This window comes from Lutra lutra, chromosome 15, assembly GCF_902655055.1.
Source record: "Lutra lutra chromosome 15, mLutLut1.2, whole genome shotgun sequence".
Classification (NCBI taxonomy): Eukaryota; Metazoa; Chordata; class Mammalia; order Carnivora; family Mustelidae; genus Lutra; species Lutra lutra.
In genome coordinates, this window is record NC_062292.1 from 26,677,143 (window position 1) to 26,704,096 (window position 26,954).

Genomic DNA, 26,954 nt, shown 5'->3' on the forward strand with positions numbered 1-26,954 from the left:
AATTAACAACTCAAGAAACGACAGATGTTGGTGAGGATGCGGAGAAAGGGGAACCCTCCTACGCTATTGGTGAGAGCGCAAGCTGGTGTAACCACTGTGGAAAACAGTATGGAGGTTTCTCAAAAGTTGAAAATAGAGCTATCGTATAACCCAGCAATTGTGCTATTGGGTATTTACCCCAAAGATACAAATGTAGTGATCTGAAGGTCTGAAGGGGCATATGCACCCCAATGTTTATAGCAGCAATGTCCACAATAGCCAAACTATGGAAATATATATATATATATATGTATATATATATATATGTATACATGTATGTATGTATATATATATGTATATATATATACATATATATGTATACATGTATGTATGTATATATATATATAAAATATATATAATGGAATATTACTCAGCCATCAAAAAGAAGGAACTCTTGCCATTTGCAATGATGGGGTGGAACTAGAGGGTTTTATGCTAAGCAAAATAAGTCAGTCAGAGAAAGACAAATACCATACGATTTTACAAATATGTGGAACTTTAGAGACAAAACAGATGAACATGGGGAAGGGAAGGAAAAATAAAATAATATGAAAATTGAGAGGGAGGCAAATCATAAGAGACGCTGAACTCTAGGAAACAAACTGAGGGTTGCTGGAGGGGAGGTAGGTGGGGGAATGGGCTAGATGGGCTATGGGCTTTAAGCACAGCACTTAATGTAATGAGCACTGGGTGTTCCATGCAACTGATGAGTCATTAAATTCTACCCCTGAAACTAGCAAAAAAAAAAAAAAAAGAAAGAAAGAAAGCAGTAGATAAAAAAGATGAAAAGAGATACTGGAAGTAAATTATAAAGGCCTTCTAGAAAAATGAAGCATGCAGCCAAAGTGCCAATGGGTGCTGGTGACACCTTTCTGAAAATTGGAAAAATGTTCTTTTGGCCACTCTGATGCCTCTGGCAAAATTTGTTCCTATTTGTGGCACTTGAGCTAAACTTGTGGTTGACCCTTGCTTTAAAGGGTAATAACTTCTCAGGCTGATCCAGATTGCTCTTGCCAGTAGGAACTCCAAGAAACAGACACCCTATGGCTAAAGGATTAGCCGGAGTCCCAGCAAGCCAGCTTCAGGCAGGGGAAGGAAAGGAGGAAGTGAGGGAGGACAGAAAGGTTGGAGGTAGGAGATCTGATAAAGAGCCAGCGCCTGTGGTCTTTCCCTCTCTTTCCTTCCGTCGCTTTCATTCACCAAGGATTTAATGCACTCTCTCTGTCTGTCAATCACTGTTCGAGGCACCATGACCTCGGTTAATCTTCAAGATAACCCTTTGGTATAAATATTATTTTCTCCATTTCACAGATGAAAAAATGGGAGCTCAGAGTACATTTCTTCAGGTGGAAAAGAGAAGGATTACATTCTGTTCTGCCTGATTCAAAACCTTACTGCTTGCAATTAACTCCAGGATGAGGGGGCTAAAAATGGCTAGGCTATGCCAAAGCCGAAATACTTATGGCACCTGTTTGTAAGAACCCGGCACAGTTCTAGGCTTTGGGGCACACAACACAGGCAGAGGTCCTGGCATCCTGGAGAGTGGTCAGTGCCCAGGGAGATTGGCCCATAAACAGACAGAAGGATGGGCTATAACGGGTCAGCTTGTGTTAAGGGGGGTGGAACAAAATAATGCTGGGAGGGGTGCAGGAAAGTGGTGACACCACTGGCAGGTGAGAGGATGTCAAGAAAGACCTCTCTGAGGGGTAGTATTCGAGCACTGAGAGAGAAAAGTCAGGCACATGCAAGCAAGTGAGAGAGATACTCAAGAGACAGCTGCCAAGTTTCTACTGTGTTTCTCATCTGTTATTTCATTCAATCAATATAACACCATGGACAGGGAGTCTTTATTAGGCCCCCTTTTTTTGGATTAAGGGAGTGGAGATGTGGAGATACATATAAGGGACTAACCAGAGGCTGCGCACTCTCTGAATAATTTAGAAATTTAAACAGGGCCCCATCTACCCCAAGCCCAAGCTCTTACCTCCTTCAGGCCACAGATGTCCCTGGAGGCAGAGCCTGATGAGGACCCCAGAGCCCAAGTCATAGTGTCCTATCAGCTTCCAACCAAGCGGGAGCCAAGCAGGCAGGTGCTGTACCCAGAAAGGATATTTATTCATAAAGCCAGGACCAGCCAAAGCTAACAGCAAGGAGGGCTTTTTTTTTAATTGTGCGTATTCAAAAATGTTTGCTGTATAATAGCTAGCATGAATGGAGGAATAGCTAGCAGGTGCTGTTCTAGCGTTTTCCACGAATGAGGTCACACAACCTGAAAAGCCACCCTCTGGTGAAGGTACATTTATTATCCTCAATTTGCATACATGGAAACCAAAGAGAAAGGTACCTTGTTCAAGCTGAGTGTAAGTGTCAGAGCAAGGATTCAAATCCAGGCGGGCCACCGTGGGAACAAGTTTCCATTTTGACTGTCTACTTAATGCAGTGGAAGTAAGGGCTGAGGAGAGGGAGGTGTGAGCTAGGCTGTCGGGGGTGGGAAGGTTTCAGCTGCTGCAGAGCTGAGTAACAGAGGATGATGGAGGGTCCCTGGCCCGCCACTCCTCCCCCACCTATGCTGCTGATAAGGAGCTAGGGTGCAAAGCAGCAGGGGGACAGCTGCTGGAGAAGGGTGGAGACCTAGCCTCTTGGACTAGAACTCTCTCACGGAAGAGAAGGGAAGGGGATGTGGGGAAGGACTTGAAGTTTCTAATATGGTTAACTCCAAAAAGACAAGACCTAAAATAAAGCCTCCATTTTCCAAGGAAATGAATACTAGGGCTCAAGACATAATGAGAGGAAGGAAACCCATGCCCCAGGCAGAAGGGTGGTGGGGCTGGTTTTGACCCCAGGCTGCCCAGCCATGATGTGGTCTGTGAACTCCAGGGAAAGTCACCTACCCCAGGACCCGACTCTTGCCCTTGTCTATAGGAAAGGGGAAAGACGTGAGCTCTCTCCTGTCTCATCCTTTGCTGCACTGAAGGGAGACATCTGCTCTGCTCTTGCTAATTTAGTGTGGGAAGCCTGGCTCGCTCTCTGGTGTAGATAACGATTCCCACTGGCTGGCAGGCAGACTGGGGAGCCAGGGGCCGAGCCGCATCCCTCCCTGGCTAGCATTCCATCACTGGGCAGCCTGCCCTCCCCAGGCAGGCTGCAGCTGGTCAGGCAACCTATATTCCAAACCTGAGGCATCGGCAGGAGTGGGGAGGATGGTTCCTGCCTCTGAGCGAGATAGCACAGACTTGCTTGTACAGGTGCAGGGCTGTAGGTCCCCAGAACAGGCCTCAGCTCAGGCCTTCTGAGCTAGCTGTGCCCAGAGAAAAGCCAAGGCAGTAGAAGGTATTTGGTTCTTAGCTGGATATGCTAGGGGGTCTGGGGGTGTGGAGGAGAGGAGGTTTATCAAGGATGGATGGACGTGGTCCCTGACTTACCACCTTCACCCAAGTGGGCATACCACAAGCTGAGCACCAGAGCCTGTGATGGCCTTGATGACTGGTTTGGGCACAGAGTCTGTCCAGTTGGAAATGCACAGGTAACCACATAGGCTTCAGAACAAATGCGGGCTCTGGGGTAGACTCACCCCGAGCTTCCAATGTCCTGCATTTTCTACACTGAAGCAGCAATGGCTGCCTTATCATGTCACTGGGCCTTCTCTCTATGCTTTCCAAGAAAAGAACTTGGACATCGCATCTGTCCTCAGCAGACTGTTGAAGAAGGAAATGTGTATCTTTTCTCCGCAAGCCCTAATGTCATCTTCAATCATCCCCCATCCTGTTCTTGCTCCTATGTTCTAAGCATCTCTCTGTTCTCATGTTCCCAGTTAGATGTTTCTCACCCAAGCTGACGGCATGCCCCTAAGAGGAATTTGAATTTTCCTGGGAGACTTAGAGGATTCAGAAGTTAAGACAGCTTGATAAAAACCCAACACAAATTAGCTTAAGGAAAGAGAATTTATCAGCTCACCTAACTGGAGATTCAGGCCTAGTTGGATGTAGGGGCTCAAATGACAATATCTGGGTTGTCTCTTGCCCTGTCGTTGGCTGTTTCCTGCTGGGCATTGGTGTCATTGTTTTTAACCGTGGATGGGATTCCTCCATAAGGTCAGCAAAGAGGGTTACGATCAATGCCATGCTTACATGGTCCCTGTTTGACAACCCCATTAGAAAAAGAATGTTTCTTCCCCCATTACTAAGTAAGATTCTGGTTGGCCCTGCCAATTAGCACATGTGCCCAACCCTGAACCCTTCACTGTATCTAGACGGGGAACTTGGGTTGGCTAGGTCTAGGTCTAGGTCAGGTGTCCAGGGTAGTGCCTGTGTTAGAGGATGGGCAAGTTCTTGTTCCAGGAAAAAAAAAAAAAAAAAGAGAGAGAATGAGGTTGGGGAAAGACAGAGTAATATATACTACATTCTACCATAATGGTGTCTGCCATCTTGTGGCACACAGTAGGAAAAAGATTGGGGTAAGGTTCCCTTCCCACTTACTCCATTAACACATTGGGCAAATCCTAGTTCTTCAATGGGTTGCCAAGACCTTGGGATCACCCAACTACCCCACTTTCTTCTCCAGCTCAGGTAAATGCCCTACCACCTCACCCCCTCTTGCAGGGAAAAGCTCTTTTTATAGGATTTTTCTATCCATCCATGCTCTTAAAACTTCTTGGGACCACTTCCTAATGTTCCCTTCCCCAGCCAGTGCCTGGCTGAAACTCTAGCCTTTCTGTCTGTATGGAAATCAGCCAACACTCCAGGACTCTTTCCAGACATCACCCCCATTGTGCAGTGAGGTCACCAAAGCCTGCTGAGTCAGGCTGGGACTGATCCCAAGCCCAGCCCTAGCTGTAGGAAGACAGGGACTTCTCTATCTCCTTGTGAGGTAAGCTTTGGAGCTACATTACATTCATGGTCTTTTTTTTTTTTAAGAATTCCTCCCTCTACCTCCCAGAAAATGAAGTCCAAATGAACTTGTCCTTTGCAAACAAATCCCTCAGCCATTAGGTCAATGCAATTCTACATTATCCGAGCTGGAAGGAATGGAATGGACAACTGGACAAGTTTTTACTCCAACCACTGAACTAATGTTTAAATTTCCCTACAGTGTCCTAAGAAGTAGTCATCCTTCCTGAGTTGGGGCACTTTTAGAAAGTCCTCATTAAGGGTGCCTGGGTGGCTCAGTGGGTTAAAGCCTCTGCCTTCGGCTCAGGTCATGATCTCAGGGTCCTGAGATCGAGCCCCGCATCGGGCTCTCTGCTCAGCGGAGAGCCTGCTTCCCTCTCTCTCTCTCTCTCTGCCTGCCTCTCTGCCTACTTGTGATCTCTGTCTGTCAAATAAATAAATAAAATCTTTAAAAAAAAAAGAAAAAGAAAGAAAGTCCTCATTATCAGGAAACTCTGTTGGCATCTGTTCCTCTTTTCTCTTTCCATTCTCCGTAGGTCCTGGAAGGAACGCCTAGTTCTAGACCATCACTTTAGGGGTCTGGGAATTAGTCCTCGAGGCAGCTTCTTCAGATGAATATTTGCTTCCTGATTTGTGAGCTCTGAGACATTGCATCCCTAGTCCCCACATGGTCAAGGGCTATGCTGTAGGACAGGGTACAAAGCTCTGTGGGAATCTGTGGGACATTGTCCAAATACTCTAGTCCTCTTTTCTCCAACAGTGGGACTCTGACTGGTTTGAGCTGTTTCTTTGTTTAGGGGAGCCAAATACTGCCAGGGTTGTTGTGCCTAACACTCCTGGGCTCCCAACCTACAGGTCATCACGGTTGAGCCCTCTACCTACAGAATGTGGCAGTGAATGGTCTTTTAAAATTCAGTGTGAGGGTGCACAGCTCATACTTCTGCCCAGGGAAGGATAGAGTCACAGTAAGTCCACATGAAGTGCCCAGGGTCCTCACCTCTGCTATAGGTAAGAAAGAAAAACAAGGCAATTTGCCTCCCAAATAGTGTCTCTTAACTGGAAGAAGCTTTGTTCAATACACTCTACTCTTTCCCTCAACCTAGGAGACTTAGTGAACCTTAGAAGAGCCCCCGGTATATTGTCAGATGCCTCCTGAAAGGCAATCCATGTCTTAGCTCTAAGAAGTTTACATCCTTATAGGAGGAAAGGACAATAACGTATCATTCTATCTCACCATGGCCTGGGAAACAGACTTTGGGAAGGTAGAGAGGGCAGAGTCAGAAATTATGTAGGAGGGGTGCGTTGGGAAACAGGAAGACTTGCTCAGGACAAGTTACATGAAACATTCTGCCATTCTGAATTTCTCCTGTTTTTGTACTGACTGCTGCCTTCTTGTGGTCTTCTTATCTAACAGATCACACTTCCAGCTCTCTGCAGAAGCCACATCAGAACTCAGTTACTGCATGCATTTTATTGAAACACCCTCTGAAATCATGTGTGCACTTCCAGGGATGAGAGATGAGAATGTGATGCTTCACAAACAGGATGTCTTTAGTGTTAAATACATGTGCATTTAATTTGGGTTCTGCACTTAACTAGGTGTGTGATCTTGTTCAAGCCACTTAACTTCTGAGCCTCAGTTTTCCCTATAAATAGAAGTTAACTTCTGAGCCTCAGTTTTTTGCATTTATAAATAGAAGTTCCATAGGGTGTTCTCTCTCACCTCCAAGTTTGCACACGCTGTGGCTTCTACTTAATTCTCTCCCCCACTCTTTGCTGAGATAATTTTTCATTCTGCAGGCCTCAGCTAAGACGCCCCACTCCTCGGGAAGTACCATACCCTCATCCTCAAAAATCAGGTTGGCTGTTTTCTCTATGTGCTCATTTATTCCATTGTATTCGACCATATCTCAACACTTAGACACCTTGAACTGAATGGTCTTTCTTGTTCCCCTCTCCCACTTGGAGGAGCTGGAAACTATGAGAACAGGAACTCTGGTTTGTTAACACTCACATCCCATCTTTGTCCTGCTCCATTCACTTTTGATCTAAAGAAAGTCAGGAAAGAGTGAGCCACATTAGGTAAGGAATTCACAATTCTGAAAGTCTGAAGAAAATGTCAACAGCTCGCCAAGTGCTTATTAGCTGAGTGCGTTGCAACTCAGCTCATCAGACTGCTAGCTGCAGCCCAGTACTGTGTTTGGCACTCAGCGATGATCTCTCTTTGGTACGGAAATCGAGCGAATGGATCTTCTGAACTGATTTTAAAGCCCAGTAGTTCCCAACATCATGAGATTTACAGCCAGTTTTGTATATGTGAAACTACCCAAAACACCAGGAGAATGAGTTTTCTTAGCGAATTCTCATCAGTAATAGCAATTTCCACAGTTTGTTTGGCACCCGTGGTTGTAAATAATTTACTTTAAAAACTCAGCGGCATATAAATTTATTACAACAATCTAGACACTTTATCATAAGCAAAATAATGATAGCTAGGGTTCTTTCTTCTATTTATTTCAGATGCTGTCGTGTCTGAATTGCATATTCATTGTACATAGAGGTTAATAACCTAAGCTCTGTGGTCAGATGGCCTGCATTTCAGCACCCCCTCTGCTGGTCACTAACTGTGTGATCTTGGGCAAAACATTCTATCCCTCTGTGCCTCAGTTTCCTGGTCTATAAAGCTATAATAATAGCATCTGCATTCTAGGGTTATTACGTATATTAAATGAGCTAACACATGTAAAAGCTTATAACAGTGCCTGACACCGGCTAACTACTTCGTAAATGCTAGCCATCATTATTTGTTAGGTATAAATTAAACATAAGAAAAGTGTTTTGATAGGACAACCTTTAAATTCCCTGCCAATTCTGCGGTTCTGTGTCTCTAAACCGTTCCAATCCCTCAGCATTTCTATTCAGTAGGGAGGGGGCAGCATTACCCACATTTTCCAAATAGTGAAATTGAGCCATAAAGAAACAAAATATCCAGTAAGTGAGTGGCAAGCTGAAACTGGAATGTAACTTTATAGATGTAGGTACTAGGACTCTTTTCAGGAGGTTCTGAGACTATACACTTAAAAAGCAATGTAAGACATCCCTCAGGAGCCTCTGAGAAATGGCCCCTTGATGGCTCTTCTCTGCCACAGTTCCCTACAGACGCTCAAAGAGGTCGCTTCTCTCTCCATCTCAGAGATACCCCAGGCCGAGGCTTCCCATATATTTTTCTTACCAGCTTTCAAAAAAGCCATATTAGGACATCAAACGAGGTGGTGACTAGATACTTTCTCGTTTCCCTGTGTTCACTGCCTCCTTTCAGCACTCCAGTTCTGGGTTGTTGTAAGTATTAGCAGAGTTCCCCCCAGCTGCTGACCCTGACTCCTCAAAGGGTGTCATTCTGCCGAGTCAGGACCTGAAAGCACTTGAGACCGCCCCCTACACACACACAACTCATCATTCAAAAAGCGTTCTCTCCCCAACCACTTCCCATACCCCGCTCCACACTTTACTTCTGTAATTGTGGACAAAGAATCTGCAAAAGCTCCTGCCTTCTCCCTCTTCCTCTGCCTCCTTCTCTCTTCCTATCTGGGTTGGCTAGAAGGAAGACTGCTGTGCAGGACCCTATCTGTGCAGAAGCAGCCCCCAAGAGTTTGTGAGTAGGGGGATTGCTCCTGCGTCTGAATCTGGACTGTTTAAAAGGACTCAGGATGCTTTTCTTTTCTGTCCACTAGGGGGCCGCTTGTAGGGGGATGGAAAAAAAGAAGGCTTAAAAAAAATATATCATGCTGCTGAAATTTCAGCAAGAGGGGAAAAGAGAGAGCGCGTGAGAGAGAGACAGCAAAGCAGTCCCAGGCTTCCTTGTCTCTCACGTCAGAGGCAGGAACCTACTGTGCTAGGGCTGTTGGCTCAACACGCAGAGACAGAGAAAGGCACAGACACCGAGAACGAGAGAAGAGGGGTCCCCCCGACCCAGGGAATTACCACCAGTGGAGTAAAGCCACCTGACTTTTTAATCTTATTTTTGTTGCCTCCTCTTTCTCCTTCCACTCTAGCCCTGTCAGCTTGGGTTTCGTTTCTTTCCTGGAGCCTCCTCTCTTCCTCCCAGAAAAGGAGGAAGGGAAGAAAAGGGAGAGAGGTGGGTTCTCTAGGTGAGCGCATCAGCTGGTTCCAGCCCGCACAGACAAGAATTCTCTTCGCAGGAAGCTCATCTCGCTCCCCTGCCGCCCACCCTCAGCCGGGTAAGTTCAGCGCACTTGCTCCTTCGATTTCCTCGCTAGCGTGATTTCAGCACCACGGAGAGCTATGAGATGCATTTTTGGTTCCTGTGTGTCCCTGTGTGTTGCTGCAAGGCGCTTAGCACGAAGGTTACATCTATCTTTCTGCTGCCATTGAAGCCGGGTTCTGTGCAGGGAAAAGAGAGGCGCAAAACTGTGTCTACCGAATTAAAGGGGGCCGTGGACTCTGGCCTTCAAGGGTGTGTGTGTGTGTGCGTGTGTGCTGTTGCATAAGATAGGTGAGGTCTGAGCTAAATTGCTAGTGAGTCTCTGTGTAGAGCTGTTCTTTTCCTATGTAGATAAGAGGGAGGGTTTGGGGAATTAGCCATACACCTTCTTTAACTCTTTCCGGACAAGCCATGGAGGGAAAGTGTTGCAAAGGAAGCCTGAGGGGGTGGGAGCGGGGGTAGAGTTAAAAGTTATGCTCCTCTGTGAGAGCTTGGAAGAGGTGGCTTTTTAAATGTCAGCTGCCCCAGGATCTCTGGGTTCTTGCTGTGGAGAAAGCCCAGTCTGACCTTTTACTTTTTCTCCTGGTGGGAATCCGTGGCAAGTGGGCAGGTGCAACAGGTAAGCAGTCGGTTGGGGTGGTTTGGGGGACTGTGATCCCCCTGATTTCATGGTGGTAGGAAACTGTCAGTGTCTTGAGCTTTACAGAGGTTGGCCAATGTGGATTATACTACATTTACAAGAAGGCAAGACGTGTCCCTACTTTTTTTTTTTTTTTTTTTTTTTTGGTCATGTTTGACTATGTGTGGTTGGAAATAGGACAAAGTCTACTCTGCCCTCTTTTCTGCCAGTGAAAGACAGCTCAGGAGAAAGGCTTGTCTCCATATGTCTGGGAAAGCAGAAGTGAACCTGGACTGATCCTGAACTCAAAAAGGCTTGGGGTAGTGCTGTGTTCTCCAGCAGTGAGAGGTTCCACAGATGGACTCATCATTGCTTTAACTTCATGCCTACTTTTTTTTTTTTTTGAAAGGTACTGATCTGTCTCTTCTGTTTCCTGCCCCTCAGAAATATGTTCAATCAATTCCCTGCAACTGCCTTGGTTTTGCCTCAGTGACACTATCTGCCTGTAACCCCCTGCTCTTCAGTCTCACTCACAACTGCTTGGGTGGGGTCATTCAACAAGTGGTATTGGGGACTTTCCTTCAATTATCCATGTTTCCCTGAAGCCAGCAGCCCAAGGGAATTTTAAAGAGATGGAACTTCTGATAAGAGCAACCTTATTATTTAAACTTCCACTCACTTTCTTGAAGAGGAGAGTCAGAATGGGTGGTTTCACTCCTTCCAATCCCCAGTGAACTCTAAGGTGGCGACTCTGTCTTTTTATTTAATTCAGCATTCTGGGCTCCTCCTCCAAACTGAACAAAATACTCTCTGCTTCTGGTTGGGGAGCCTTCTGGGTGAGAGACATATCCCTGAGTGAAATGGCACTATTGTTGGTTTTTTTTTTTTTTTTTTTTTTTTTTTTTTTTTTTTTTACTATGCTTGCCATTGAATCCAGAAACCCTGGCATCTCCCTAGAATGGCCGGAAGTGTAATGCAGTGAGCAAAATAGTGAAATCAGAGGTTTTAATGGTAGGGAAAGAGATTGAAATAGACAAAGCCAGAGCATCAGAAACCAACACTGACTCATTGAAATTTCAACTCTCCCAACTCCTCCCATCCTTGAAATCTTCCAGTTTGAGCGAGAAAGGAGATAGATTTCTGCATGACATATCCCTGATGGTTTAAAAGAAATTCCTGCCCTTGCCGTGGACCCTATCCAAAGCCACCATTTATTACTGAAGTCACCATATTTAGTGGTCATTATCTCATTAATGTCCTTAAATTCTCTCTGAAAGAAGTGTTCAGTGTCATTACTGGGCCCACTTAATAAATGGGGAGGCGTAGGCATTTAAAGTGCTAGGCTAGAGGGTAGCAAAAGCAGAAAGGAAATAGAACTTCTGGTCTCCTAATATTTCATCACCTGCGAAATGCAGAAATGCTCATGTGAGGGAGAGCAGGATGTATTGCTCCCCAGTGGACAGATTTGCAACTGAGACCTTTTAGTGAACTCAGTGTAGAGCAGTGGCTTCTCCCTGGTGAAGAAAGAGAATCAAGAGAATATCAAGGTGTTTCTAGCCTTAGGTTCTCAACCAAGAAGATGGCTGGGAGCCAGATGAAGACCTCTCTGGGCTTACTATAAAAAACAAGAACTCCCGGGCACCTGGGTGGCTCAGTGGGTTAAGCCTCTGCCTTCGGCTCAGGTCATGATCTCAGGGTCCTGGGATCGAGTCACGCATCGGGCTCTCTGCTCGGCGGAGAGCCTGCTTCCTCCTCTATCTCTCTCTCTCTGCCTACTTGTGATCTCTCTCTGTGAAATAAATAAATAATAAAATCTTAAAAAAAAAAAAAAAAAAAACAAGAACTCCCATCTGGTGACCTCTAGGCTGAACTGAGATCATGCACCTGATTTCCACACTCATTTTGTCCTAGAAATCCCAGTTAAAGGCACCCTTCCAGGGCACGTTGCCATGGATATTTTGGTTTTAGGTATTTGATGACTTTTCTCTCCTCTGAACCTTCTCTGGGAGCAGTTGCATTGAGTACTCAGAATGTGGGGAGGATGACTAGGGAACAGAGGAAGGCCGAGTACTGAGCACCTACAGAAACCCTGAGAGAGGAGTGGGAGACTGGACACAAGCCCTCCCCACAAACAAAACCTCAGCTCCCTTGGCAGCCCTAGCCTTCACCTCTGGCAAGCATTTTGGAGAGAAAACCACTGTCTTCTCATGTCTAGTCCTCACTCATGAAGCAGGGGACACTCTTCTGGGTTGCCTCCGAGATCTGGGGGAGATGAGATATGTCAAATCAAGAGATATGTCAAGATATGTCAAGAAAGGTGAAGGGGGGGGCACCTGGGTGGCTCAGTGGGTTAAGCCTCTGCCTTCAGCTCAGGTCATGATCTCAGGGTCCTGGGATCGAGTCCCGCATCGGGCTCTCTGCTTGGCAGGGAGCCTGCTTCCTCCTCTCTCTCTCTGCCTGCCTCTCTGCCTACTTGTGATCTCGCTCTGTCAAATAAATAAATAAAATCTTTAAAAAAAAAAAAAAGAAAGGTGAAGGGGAAGAAAAAGTTGGCGTCCTGCCCTATTCTCCACAACTCTTTTGTCTGGAGAGTGCCACTGTTACTCTTTTTTTTTTTTTAAATTCAGATACAGTTTGCATAGAATAAAATGTATTGATCTTAAGTATTCATATTAGTAAGTTTTGATGACTTCATACACCCATTTAGCCACTATCCCAAACACAATATACAAGATTTCCCTTGTTCTTCTTTCTGATCAATCTTTCCCTCCCCCATCACTTTCTGACTTCTCTCACCATGGCTTTCACTGCTACTTTTTGCAGTGGAAATATATTGCTTAATGTGTTATTTAATAGATGTGTCATGTAGACTATAGTAGAGTTTCAAGAGAACATTTAAGAGGTCTGAGGTTATTGTTATTGGGTGGCTAAAGGAGTGGGGGAGGGTGTAGTCCTCATCCAAGTTTATGGTCATGGGGTTGGGAAGTCACAAGGCCATTTCAAGTGTGTGAGTGAGTGTGTGTGTGTGTGTGTGTGTGTGCACATGTGCAAGGCACAGTCAAAGCCAAATAGGAAATAGGGAAGCCCTTGCTGGTCTCTACTTCTGAACTGACCTGTTATTTGATGGTACAGTGCATGGAGTTGATGTTAAAATTTCTATTAAAAACTTGGAATTGAGCATTCAGGTGGCTGGTCATGAGTCATCTCATCTGGGCTCCAGGAGGGTGAGGTGAGGAAAGAGGACCTGTGTGAACTTATTAGGGAGAGTGATAAGGAAAGGTCATTGTGATAGTGCTTACACCGTGAAATTCAGCCCCATCCACAAAGGTATTGGCTAAGAAGATTGCTGTTCCTCCTTATTCAAGAGTGGCTTTAGAACCAGAGGACTCTGGGCCAACTCAGGTGCCATGATACTCTTATAGCTTCATTCAGAGATTTCCGTTCCAGTCCCATCCCTGGTTTTTTTTTTTTTAAGCAGTTTTTTTAAGAAGATTTTATTTATTTATTTCAGAGAGGGGGAGAGAGAGAGCAAGAGAGAGCACAAGCATGAGTAAGGGGAAGGGCAGAGGGAAAATCAGACTCCCTGTTGATCAAGAGGCCCGACTCAGGGATCCATCCCAAGACCCTGAGATCAGGACCTGAGCTGAAGGCAGATGCTACCCACTGAGCCACCCAAGTACCTCTCCCATCTCTGGTTGTAGGCCAGATTGGAGAGTTTCTTCTATTTTACCATGGAGAAGCAATGAAGTTATCATGAGATTTTGATGAATTTGATGGGAAAAAAATACACATAGACTCCCCCTACATAATTAGTCTTGTCACTTTGGCTGTTCAATTTTCTCCCATTTGGTATCTGTAGCTGCTCTGTGTTCAGGGAATGTTGGATGGAGATGAGGCATTTTGTGTGCAATTTGAGCAGGAGGTCCTCAACTAAGAGATTAGACTTTTTGGCAGTTAATCAGGGACTTTGGCCAGCCTCAAAATTTGTCTAAGTAGGTCATAGAACTGTTAATGTGGTTAGTGGGCAAACATACATATTTCCTTCCTTCACTCAGAGACTCTACTGAGCACCTTCTTCCCAAACTCTGCTTTCTGGGATTGCCTGGATGCATTCATCCAGTCAGCTCATTCATGGGAAGTCTCCTTCCTGAGCTGGCTCCAGGTCCCAGCCAGGATCCTATAGCGTGGAGTGTAGGGTGCTAAGCCACTGGGCCACGGCAAGTCAGAAGAGAGTCACAGTGAGGATTTTGTAATGTCTAGGTAGAAGTAGTGCAGAAATTCAAAATTTGAATGATTTCCACAAAGCCAATTCTAGTAGATGATTTGGGAGAAGTGTAGAGACACGGCTTTGCCTTGTTAACTGCAGGCTGTGTTAAAAAAAGATCAGATGAGATTCCCCACCTAAATGGAGCTTCATCTTAAGGACAAGTTCAGTGGGAAGGGGAAATTGGAATAGGTTTTAAAAAGTTATTTCCAACGGTATATATGGATCACTACATCTTTACCTTGAAATATGACTTTGGACTAGACCTGTATTGATCTATTTAGAACACAGCAAGTAACCAGTATGTCAGTTGGCAAAGGGAGTTTAAACAGCCTTACCCTCTTCTTTTTCCCTTTTTTTCTTCCTTGTGATAAAGTATATGATATAAAACTTACCAATTTAGCCATTTTTGAGTTCAGTTTAGTGACATCAAATACATTTACACTGTTGTGCATAATTCTGATGCATAAGATGGGAAAGACCCAGAAATGTGTTGATAAAGGTGAGGGCTATGGCTCCCGCTGTCTCCCAGTATCTCCCTGGGGTAAGACATCACTACCGTCCATCTTCAGAATGTTTCCATCCTCCCCAACTGAAACTCTATACCCATTACTCTCCATCATGCCTCCCTTCCCTCCAGCCCCAGGTAACCACCACTCTATTTCTGTCTTCATGAATTGGACATGGTACCTCCTATAAGTGGAATTATGCCATATTTGTCCTTATGTAACTGGCTTATAACACTCATCATGATGTCTTCAACGTCCATTTATGTTGCAGCATGTGTCAGGACTTCACTCCTTTTCTTTTAGGCTGAATAACATTCCATTGTATGTATATACCACATTTTGTTTATCCATTTATCCATTGTTTATCCATGTCCATTGATGGACATTTGGGTTGCTTACTCCTCTGCTTCTTTAATTCTGGTCAATTGCCTCTGCTTTACTCTCCAACAAAGTGGGAAAGAGCTGTCTGGTCATAGCTTCCACTAGGGTTGAAATTCTTCCCTTTCCCCTATGAGAACCACACAGGTGGTTTTCTGGAGGCAAATCAAGAAGGATAAGAAGGGGGTTGGTTCCTTCCCCCCACCCCTGCCCTTTTTAGTTGGGTGTGATTCATGTACTCTGGCCCTCATTGTTAAGTGTACAACAGATGCAGTTCAAGTAGACTGGGACCTAAACTCTGCTCTATTCCTCCACTGATTACCCCAAGGAGATACTGGGAGGTAGGGGGAGACATAGTCTTCATGCTGTGGGCACATTTCTGGGTCCTTTCCAGTTTATGCATTAGAAGGTGAGACTCCACGATGGGAGAAGGAGTTCTGGGGTCAAGGACAAATAAGCCGATAGACTCATTATAGTTTTCTGAAGGCTCTTAGTTATGATCTTCTAAGGTACCCCTGTCCTGAGAACAGGGCACTTCCAAACTCACTCCCACTTGGCTCTTACAATCACACCTTATGCTTTAGCTGTAGATGATTCAGTAAAATGTTATTACCAGGATTCATGAGGAGCTCATGGTTCTTTCAGTCTGGATGTGTCTTTTTCATACTATATGGTTATAAAAGAGACAAAGAAAGAAAAGCCTCGAACACTGATCCAGGGACAGTATCAACCCAGAATGTCTAATATTTGACAACAGCTTAGCAATATCTCTGGGCTAGAATTTGGTCTTTGATTTTAGTTCACCTAAAATACATATTTCTGGGCCCTGGCAACTTGTATCTTTCTATTGCCTGATGATAACACCTGCCAACATGGAGTGAGTGCTTTCTACATGCTTCTGCCAAGTGCATGGCACAGAGAAGACCCTTAATAAATGTTTGCTGTTATTGCTAACAATAAATACTTTAAACATTTTGTATCACTTAGTGGCTAAAACACTGCGACATAGGCTGTTATCCCTATTTTACAGACACAAAAACCGAGCCATGGTGACTTGTTCAACTTTTTACAGCTATGTAGTGATAGGATTGGTTCAAAGTCTGTGCCTTAACCACTTTCTTATATTGCCTTTATCATTCCTTTGGCAATTAACAATGGCTTTGTTAGGATTCATCTTAGGCATCTTCAGAGGAATTTCACATCTTGCATTATTGCTAACCTTTTTTTTTTTTTTTTTCATACACGGTGCAGTTTTAATGAGGCAAAAACAGGGCTATTCCCATACGCTTCTCCCCCTATTGCTGATCTTTATATGTAAAAAATCTAGGTGCCTTTCCACTTAGCTGATTCTATTAGGGCTGAAAGAGCCCAGCACAGGGCCTGAGATACAGCAAAACTCAATAAATCTTTCTCATTTGCTGTTGGTTCTGCTCAACCTGAGTCTAGGAATTCCTACATTTGTTTCCCTAGTCAAATAATAACAACACCACCATAACAATCCTAATAACAGTTGCTATTTATGGTATGTTCACAATGGGCCAGGCATTCTACCAGGCCAAACAATACAGTATCTTACTTGATTCTCACAATAATGGGAGAAAATAACTTCATTTAACAGAGGTCACCATGTGAAGGGCTCTGTGCTAGCTGCTGTATGTATCTTTATTTAATCCTTACAAGAACCCATGGGGAAGGTGGGCAAGGAAAACCTCCAGCCAAATGAGAATAGGAGACTTTGGTCATTGCACAACTGGGCTTGAAATAGCGGACAGAACAAACAGATGGAGGGCAACAAATCTAAATTCAGAGAGGCTGAATAACTTGCCCGAGGACACACAGCTAGATGGTGGCAGGACTCATTTTGAACTCAATCTTTTTGAAATAGAGCCCCAGTGCTTCCACTGTTTTCTGCAGCTTTGGTTTTAGCCCTATTCTCCCCTTCTGGGTCACGCGTGGTTCAAGTAAGGCCTGGGGAGTTATGACCAGGAAACTTGGCTTCAAATTCCTGTTTCGCCAGGTCTGAACTTGTGCCCTCGGGCCATTATTTAACCCTTCTTAATCTGAATTCCTCATCAGGAACCTCTCTACTATCCTCCCCACACCAACAAACAAACAAACAAACAAACAAACACCTATAGAATCCATCAGATCGTCTTTAAAGAGTTCTTATGAAAATTAAACAGCACAGAAGTACCAGGTCTAGAACAGTGCCGCTCGGTCCATGAATGGTTGAGCCACTTGCAAATTCCTGAGGCCTGGGGCCTGGGTGCAGCCTGGGGTGCTTGTGTTTTAACAGGCTAACAATTATCTGGGCTGACCTGGATTTTACATTCTCAAGTGCTAATGGTCTGGGCTGGCCCATGTTTTATATCACCTTGATTTTAAGAGCATGTGTTGGCTACTTTTTCTTCTCCTGCTTCAGTACCAAGAGCTTGGCAGGATGATATTTAAAAATACCTGAAAGCTGCCTTTTGCCAATTAATTGCCTGGAAATTGTACTGGATCAAAATTAATTTCAGCTTTAAGGAGAGACTGGATTTTTGAACCACATTCTGCACTCAGCTGGGGGACCACGAACCTTTGGATTCTTCTTCCCTTGCCTTTTCCTCCCTCCAGATGCTTCTGCCATTCTGAGTTTTATTTATGAAGCATTTCCCCTTCCCTTATAATTCTGTTTTCCATAAGAAGAACATGGAACAGCCACCTCCTGACTGGGCTATAGTAATTGTTTGAATTTTTTGACGGTGTGCAATTTCGAAGGCTTGAGTTTATATAGATTACCTTGAATTTATCTCCCCAAGTGCATCAGGAGAGAAGCCGCCTCCTGTCTCGTGAAGTATTGTAAACCCCGTAACCACTGAGTGCCGGCATCTGCGTGGACGGTCTGTTTATCTAAATGGATTTCTGTAAAACAGATACCTTAATAAACCTGGTTTCGTCAGCCTCTCCAGCCTATACCCAGGTTGGCCGTGGGGTCCTGGCCGAGGGACAGGTTCAGGGAGGAAATTGGCCCTCAGCCCCCTGCCCCTCCACCTGGCCAGCTGTGAGCCGGGAGGTAGGTGCAGAGAGGGCACGGGCCGGGAGCCCGGCCGGCAGAGGCGTGAGGCCCAGAATACCAGATGAGAGCCCCGCACAAGGTCAAGTCCGAAAGGGCAGAGGCCACGCTGTCTACAAAGGGGCTGTCTCCCTCATGGTGACCTAGCGTGTGCCAAGGGGAGCTGGAACTTATAAACCCAGCCATAAAGCCTCCCGTTCAAAGCCGTATATATTTATAGAGATATAAATGAAGTTTAATGCCGGTGAAACTCACTATAAAAGCAAAAGACTTCATCTGTATCTATACTTCAGGAGCAGAGCAGTTCAGGGCCTGCCGCCTTTTGCCCCCTGAGCGCGGCGGTGTGCACGCACCGCTCACTCCCCAGGGGCCCAGCTGTGGGGCCAGCAGAGGTGGGAGAAGCAGGTCTGCGCACCTGCAAGCCAGGCCCCCAGCAACGGCGCCTTCCCCTTATCTCTGAGGGCTGTTTAAAAGCAGCGAGAAAAAAGAGAGAAAGGAAAAAGCACTGCCAAAATCAAGCGGCTTCAAACAGTCAGGAGTCTGGCTTTTAAATAAAACAATTTGAGGAAGGTTGGCTTTTCATCCACCTCGGAAGCTGCCAGATTCTGTTCCTCGGAGCTCCAGGTGGGATACCGCGATGAGAATGCAAAGCCCTCGCTGACCTGTCCCTTACCTGGCCTGTGCCCACACTTCCCACCCCCACTCTGCCTGTCTTGCCACCCCTTACCGTCCACGCGGGGCTGGCAGGAATGTTCAGTGAAACCCTGACAAACAAGCCTTTGAATCCTGGCTTTGCCGTGTACTGGCTGTGTGGCTTTGGGGAAGTCACTTGACTTCTCTGAGCCTTACTTTCCTCCCCCATGAAATACGGTAAACAGTCCCTACTTCTCTGAATCTCTGCGTGGATTAAACGAGATGCCATTATGTAGATGAAGGCCTATAATGGCCACAGAAGGTCTTCAGTCCCTACAGTTCTCTCTTGATGGAAGTGTCCATGGCAGAAAAGGTGACTTTTGAGGGTAGAGATCAGGGTCACGTGGCTACTTGGAAGTATATTCTCCCTATGGGCATCGCCTGAAACTGGCTGCAGGAACACGTACAGTGGGAAGACCAGCAGGGACTGGCACCCTCCCCTCTTTTCATCTCGCCACCTGCTCTTCTTGGTCTTACGCAGGCCTCTGGACCAGAGCGCCCACTGCAGGCACTCAGAGGAAGGATGACTGCGATCGCCTCTACAGTGGGACCTGTCCCTGTCCCTATCCCTATAACTGACTCTAGGAAAAGCTCAGAGGCAGAAAGGCTGCTGACCTGGGAGTACAGTTCCCTGGGCAGCATCTTTGGGCTCCTAGGGGTGCCTTTCCAGACTTAACCCTCAGGAGGTCAGCAAAATCATGCCCACGGCATAGGTTTCCCTCTTGGGTCAGCCTCCATCCAAGGGAGGGACCGAGTGGAATATTCTGGAGGAAAGGGAAGGGTGCTGTTGATCTGGACCCTGATCTGTGCCAAGTGGGGGTGGGGAGGAAACCACTATCTGTCCATCTGTTATTAAAAACGGTCTGAGGCACAGTGCACAAGTTATTAAATGCAGAGGAGGAGTGTGCCGTATGCTCCTCCCCACCCCCGCCCCTTTTCCATTTGTATTTTATCAGCTTAATTTAGTGAAAATGAAAGACTCAGGCAGCCATCCTTGGAGACTGGGAGGGGAAAAAAAAAATAAAGCCACCAGACGAGGACTGGAGTGCCTTCCTTGGCAGCATCCTCCCTCTGACCCCACAGGGGTCCCTTCCCAGCCCTCTGCAGCCACTCTTCTCTGTGGCGGTAGCCCAGGAGACAGTGAACGGTACAGAGTGCTGTCGCTCTCTCTCTCTCTCTCTCTCTCTCTCTCTTCCTGTGGGCCCCTGGAGACCACATTTGACAGGCCAGGGATCCCACCTGACATCCCCAGCTCTGCCCCAGTGGGGAACCTGGGAGGAGACCCTACTCCTGCTCCTTGAAATGTTTGCCCTTTTCCTTTGACGTTCTTAAGGTCAAATGTTGTGCAAGGGATTATTAGCCCATGGCGAAAGGCTGCTAGGAAGGGAAAGAGCCTTTTCATTTCCAAAGTTTTGCGCCTTACCGCAGAGTTACACTCAGCAGCCGCCCAAGAAGACCCTGGCAGCGAAGAGGTAGGAGTTGTGGGGAGTGGTTATTCAAGATGTGTTTCTAGAATGTTTGAGATCTCCTGGATTCATAAATCACCAGCTGGATCCAAAAATAGCTCCATCACTATTTTTCAGTAGTGTAATAATTGCTAACACCTACATGATTAAAACTATTGCCAGGCAATGATCAAAACCTTAATAAATTTGTACAGTCACCTTTTAAAAAAAGATTTTATTTATTTATTTGACAGAGAAAGACACATTGAGAGAGGGAACACAAGCAGGGGTAGTGAAAGAGGGAGAAGCAGACTTCCTGCCAAGCAGGGAGCCCGATGTGGGGTTCCATCCCAGGACCCTGGGATCATAACCTGAGCTCAAGGCAGATGCTTAATGACTGAGCCACCCAGGCACCCCATACAGTCGGCTTTTGAGTGAGGTACGATTATTATCCCCATTTTACAGATGGAAAAATGAAGGTGCAGAGAGATTACTTAATTTTCCTGCAGGTATACAATAAATGGCAGAACTAGGATTTGAACCCAAGAACTCTATGCACTTAATTACTGTGCTGTCCTGAGCATCGCTCAGAAACCACACCCAGGTTCTCTGTTGCCAGAGAGACAGAGAGAAAGGGATGCAAAATAACTGGAGAATCCTAGTCCTCACAAACTTGTCTGAATCACAAAGGTTGGTTTAAAAATAAGACCAAAGCAGTCATTATTTCTCTTGGGGGCTCAGTGTTGTCATTCTTTCACTCCCCCTCCTTTGGGGAGTCATTCTGTTTTTTTCAACAAAGCCTCCTCTAACTCCTTCAGGATGAGAAAAGAATCCAGCTTCAAGGCAAGTGAGTTTTCTTAAATGCATTTTCCTTCATCCAATCTCACGAGGTGGGGAAGGTGGTGTCAATTCTCATCTATCCACAAAAGCCTCATTCACTTTGTGGTTTATCCACTTTGGGGATTATCTGGGCCACAGTTGTAACTACCCATTCACTTGTGGGCTACTTCTTTTAACTCTGCTCTGCCATTGTGCAAGATGAGACTCCCATAAGGGATTCTCAAATGATTGGTCCAGCTGGGAGGAACACGGCAGGCAGATTTGTTCCTGTTGAAATTTCTCGTCCAGCTGTCAGGATGTAAATTGCACACCGGTGGTGGTCAGGACCACTGATGATGGTAGGAGAGACGGGTAGTGTTGGCTGGGGGCCTTGGGCAGCTGGATGTAGCCCTGCTATGTCTCCGCTCTGTAGTCAGAGATGGGGATGGTGGCGGAATGGCAGCCGAAGGAGCAGCTGGGCTGTGCAGTGGCTTAGAGTCTTTCCAACCCCCACAATGCGCCAGGGAGTGTGGCAGACCGAGCCCAAAGGCAGGTTCATCCTGAAGCAGAAGCGCTGGGGACTGAGGAGTCTGGGGAAGCCCAGTGCAGGCTTGGTTAGAGGTTGGTGTTTCGTTCTTGCACAGAGGCTGGGCCAGGAACTTGTGGGGGAGCACACATCCCAGCTCTGGTCAGGGCTGAGACTCTATCCCAAGCTTGGGCCAATCATCCAGAGGCAGGAAGACACAAAGCTGGAGAGAAGGGCTTCAGCTCTGAAGACAGTGGACTTGAGCTTAGGTCCCAGCTGGGGTCGCTCAATCTCTCAGAGCCTCTACTTCCTTGATTCTAAGAAAAGGATGATAATACCTCTTAGGAATTTTGTGAAAATTGAATAAGGCGACATCTATTGGGCTCCTGGCACTTTATAAGTATTCAATAAATGTTGACTACCTTTTCCCAGTAGCAATAACATCTTACATTGTTGTTGTGCCTCATAATTTTCATAATATGATTATATATTATTATATTTAGTCAACCATTTGTGAAGGTAAACAAAATGACTCTTATTAATTACTCCCATTTTATACATGGGGAAATTACTGTAGTTTGAGTGGCCTGTCTAATGTAGCACAGGTGGTAAGTGACAGAATTGAGATCACAAATCTTGAAGTTTTGGATTTAATTATTTTATAGCCCTCTCTGTTGTGCTGTGATTGGGCTGGTAATTGAAATCACAAAGATCAAGAAGGTTCTCTGCCCAGATACACAGGAGACAAAATCATCTCCCATGGGCTCTACAGCATGTCATGGGAATTGGACAGGGCTTGGGGTATCTCTCAAAGGCTGTGGCATCAGGTTTTCAAGTCCTTTCATTTCTACAGTGTGTTCTGAGATGGCTATCTCAGTAGATTAATGCTTAATGCTATGACAGCCAAGTTTCCTGTGGGCCGGATAGTCTTGGCTTTCCTGCCTCCCCAGGCAACGATCTTGGGAACCTGAGTCCCTTATCACAGTACTACACAGGGACAAGCTTCTACCCTGTCCTACCACTAGAAAAAGAATACAGAGCCCGTGCCCACCAAGCAAGTGATGTCAAATGCTACCTCCACAGAGAAGCTTGCCCTAATAATCTTATCTAAAATAGCTCCCCTTGACTCCAAAAGCAAAGGCAACAGAAACAAACATAAACAAGTGGGACTATAAGAAGCTGAGAAACTTTGCACAGCAAAGGAAACCGTCAACAAAATGAAATGGCAGCCTATGGAGTGGGATAAAATAATTGCAAACCCTACATACAATAAGGGGTTAATATCCAAAATATGCAGGAACCCATACAACTGAATAGCAAAAAAAAGAAAAGAAAAGAAAAGAAAGAAGAAAGAAAGGACGATTCTAATTAAAAATGGGCAAAGGACCTAAACAGACATTTTTCCAAAGAAGACATCCAGATGGCCAACAGACATATGAAAAGATGCTCAACATCATTCAGCATCAGGGAAATGCAAATCAAAACTACAAGGAGGTACCACCCCACACCTGCTATAATGGCCATCATCAAAAAGATAAGAGGTAGTAAGTGTTGGTGAGGATGTGGAGAAAAGGGAGCCTTATGCACTGTTGGTGGGAACATAACCTGGTGCAGCCACCATGGAAAACAGTATGAAGGCCCCTCCCCTCAAGGAATTAAAAAATAGAATTGCCATATAACCCAGCTATTCCACTTTTGGGTATATAGCTAAAGGAAATGAGATCAGTATCTTAAAGAGATAGCCGCGCTCCCATATTCACAGCAGCGTTATTCACAGTACCCAAGGTATGGAAACAACCTGAGTGTCTACTGATGAATGAAAGGATGAAGAAGTTGTGAAATACACACCCCCACACCCACAGGAATATTATTCAGCCTTAGAAAAGAAGAAAATCCTGTCATTTGTGACAACACGGATGAAACTGAAGGGCATTATTTTAAGTTAAGTGAAATAAGCCAGACAGAGAAAGAGAAATAGTGCATGGTATCACTTATTTATGAAATCGTAAAAAAAAAAAAAGCTGAACTCCCAGAAACAGGAAGCAGCAAAGTGGTTGCCAAGGGCTGGGAGGTGGAGGAACTAGGAAGAGGTTAAAAAATAAATAAACAAAATAGCTCTCCTTGTCACTCTACCATTTTGTTTCTATTTATTACATCTATCCCCAGCCAACATATTTGATTTTTTCTTGCTGTTGGTCTCCTTCCAACAGAATGTAAACTCTGTGAGAATAAGAACTTCGTCTTACTCAACATTTAGATTCCTAGCCCGGACCGCTGTGTTTAGTAAGTTGGTTAAATGAATGAACGAATGGGCCCTCATCCAGTATTTCTGTTTCTGTTTTTTTTTTTTAATTTAAAAATGCTTTTTAAAGATCTTATTTACTTACTTGAGAGAGACAGAGAAAGAGAGTGAGCGAGAGAGAGCATGAGTGGGGATGGGGTGGTAACTGAGAGATGGAACGTAGCAGGAACACTGGATCACTGGATCATTGTTCTGCCTTGTTGGAGGACGAAACCTTGTTGCCCTACTCATCAGACAATTAAAGGCCCAGCCTAACCAAATTTTATTTGCCACTGAGATCTTTTTTTTTTTTTAAGATTTTATTTATTTATTTGAAACAGAGAGAGAGAGAGAGTACAAGCAGGGGGAGCGGCAGGGAAAGGGAGAAGCAGGCTCTCGCTGAGCAGACAGCTGGATGTGGGGTTCAATCCCAGGACCCTGGGATCATGACCTGAGCTGAAGGCAGATGTTTAAATGACTGAGCCACCCAGGTGGCCCCGTGAGATATTCTTTTATATTAAACATATCTTTTACTACAAGCTCTCTAAGTCAGACAGTGATGGTGGGGACTTGGAGGTAGGTGGATGGGACCATTACACCCACCGTCTCTGACAGAATTGGGGGTTGCTGTTCTGCTCTCATTTTCAAAACCTGCGGCCAGGTTCTCAGCCACCCATGCTGCTTTCTCTACTTCCTCCTATAAAAATGACACCACTCCGATCGCTAATAGAGAGGTTAAAGGCGAGATTGTTTAGTGAGAATGAGGAATAGAGAATGAAAAAAAGAAAAGCCCTGGGCCCAGAAACCTTGAATGCTCATTCTGTTTCCTTTAACTGTGGCTTGTTTAAGAAAATTGTCTGTTCTGTTTCTTCAACTCCTTCTCTTCTGGAAAGAGGATGTGGCTGGAAGGCTCCCATGCCAGGGTTTCAGTCCGGGAAAGTGCTTCCCTATTGATTTGTATGTCAGTGATTCAAATGGGGGTATTTATACTGTGGTTGAGCACCTAAGAAAAATTTAAATTACTGTTTAAAAAATCTGGAAGGGAGAAAAAAACTTATCAAGGAACAGCCTCATAAAGAAAGTAAAAAACAAAAAACTAAAAAAAAAAAAAACCCAAAACCCCAGCCACACCACACACACACACACACACACACACACACACACACACACTCGTGCACCCCCTTAGGAAGGGGGCTGGGAGATTAGGACTGTGAGGATTACCAAGATGTGCCTCAGGGCCTTTGTGTTTCTTCCATCCAGACACCTTTCCTGGGCTCTGCAGCTCTGACTTCAGACACTAGCTTCATCACTCTTTAGTTGTGGGGCTTGGGCAGATAACCGAGATTTCTCTCTAAGCCCTCCTACTGTGTAAATAGGAAGGAAACAATGGCATCTAAATTTTACGTAGGCAAAACTCTTAGAGCAGAGCTGAGCACATAGTAGGAACTCAACAGATATTTATATCCAAACCCCCTTCTCCCTTTGCAGAGTCCCTAATTCAGATTCTTTCTTAAAAGCTGTGCCCTACAGCCTATTAAAATCTGATTGCAGCCAGCTGCTGTCTTACTTGAAAGGCTCTGAGCCACTAAATCATACCTATGCATAAATGATTGATAATGAATTAATAGGTTAGGTGGTGGCACTTATGGAAAGCAGAAGGAAAGGAATTAAGGAAGCTTTAATAGCAGAATGTCAGAAGCCACTTACATGCCTCTGTAGGGATAATTTGGGTGATGGGGCTCCTGCAGTGTCCCTTAAATCATGCCTGTTAGGAAACTATCTCTCTGGTCATTTGTAAGGACAGATGATACACAAGTCAGGAAAGCAGGAAATGGCTCTCTCAAACTTTAATGACACCATCCGAGGGCTCATCCACTTCCTCAACCATGACCTTGCCCTTGACAGTGCCATTACCTGTGCTTTTTCCGAAGCCCTGCTCTCAAACTTCTTGACTCTGGCCACTCGTCCTTTCCTTCTGCTCTAGTGCTCCAAATGCAGCAATTACAGGATGGCACTGACTTCTCCAAGCCCCTGATCCTGCCTCTTTTGTTCACTATCCATTGCCTCACTTTACCAGGCTTAGGTTCTGTCCACCATTTTTGCCATTAATCTTTTGCAGAAATGTCTCCAGACTTCTTGTCCTGTACTCACCTTCTTATCAGGTGTAGACCTGGCCAAACCTACCTACTGATCATGCTTACATGTCAGAGAAAAATAGTCACACAGACGGTTGTTGCTTTATAATTATAACTAAGAATCTCAAGTGGATGCTGAAAACAGTTTGGCAATTCCATGACTCTTCCTTAATATGTTTACCCTTCCACTGCCCAGAATGACAGTTTTATATCTCCTTTCTCCAAGGACTGCCTGTTCTCTTTTAGATTTCTTCCAGCTGATGAGCCTACCTGGTATTTTTAACCTCCAGGAGCTCCCTCATCTTCCTGCCTCTGACTCCACATCTTTTGCTATCACTGTGTCTGTCCTCTCGGTCTTCCCTCTTTATTCCTGGGTGCCATACCCCTGCTCTGCGCAAAGGCCAGCCCCATCTGTGTTCTGGACCTCATCACCTCATGCTTCCTAAGGACTTCATTACTGTAATTATCACCTCTTCTTTTTTGAATCTTCAATTTCCCCTCACTACTTCATTTTCTAATAAGCGTGTAAATGTGCTCTGTTATCTTCAACCTTAAAAAACATGAAAGCTCCTCCTGATTCTACTCTCCTTCCAGTTTCCACTTTATTATTTGGCTCTCATCAACAGCAAAACTTACGGAAAGCACGGTGACCTCATGTTGCTAAGTCTCTACATCATTTCCGTTATTTTTGTACTTGACCTCTCAGCATCATGGGGCAATTACTCCTGTCCTTAAACCACTGTCTTCCCTTGGTTTTGGTGACATGCGTTTCTTAGGTTTTCCCTCTGATTCAAAGGGCACTACTCTGCTGGCTTCCCTTTCTGCACTCAATCTCTAAAAATTAGAAAGCTGTAGAGTTCAATCATGGGCCACTTTCTCTTTTCCAGCCTCACTTTCACCTCAGGTGGCCACATACCACTCATGTGCTGATGGCTAACCAAATCCATGCCTTTAGCTCTGACATCTTTCTGGAACCCAGGTTAGACACCCAACAGTTGACCTGGTATCTCTACTTTGATAGTTTATAAAATCCTCCAACTTAATATGTGCAAAGAGAATTCTTGATTCACTAATGCCTTAAAC

General features: G+C 45.2%; 1 protein-coding gene across 1 annotated transcript in view; it reads left to right on the forward strand.

Annotated features, from left to right (window-relative positions):
- Nucleotides 1–8,744: 8,744 nt before the first annotated feature.
- TNR (tenascin R) overlaps nucleotides 8,745–26,954 on the forward strand; it is a 402,664-nt gene continuing 384,454 nt past the window's right edge. Inside the window, exon 1 of the mRNA XM_047705613.1 lies at nucleotides 8,745–9,163. The gene's annotated coding sequence lies outside the window, so the exon portion shown is untranslated. The remainder of the gene's footprint in view (nucleotides 9,164–26,954) is intronic.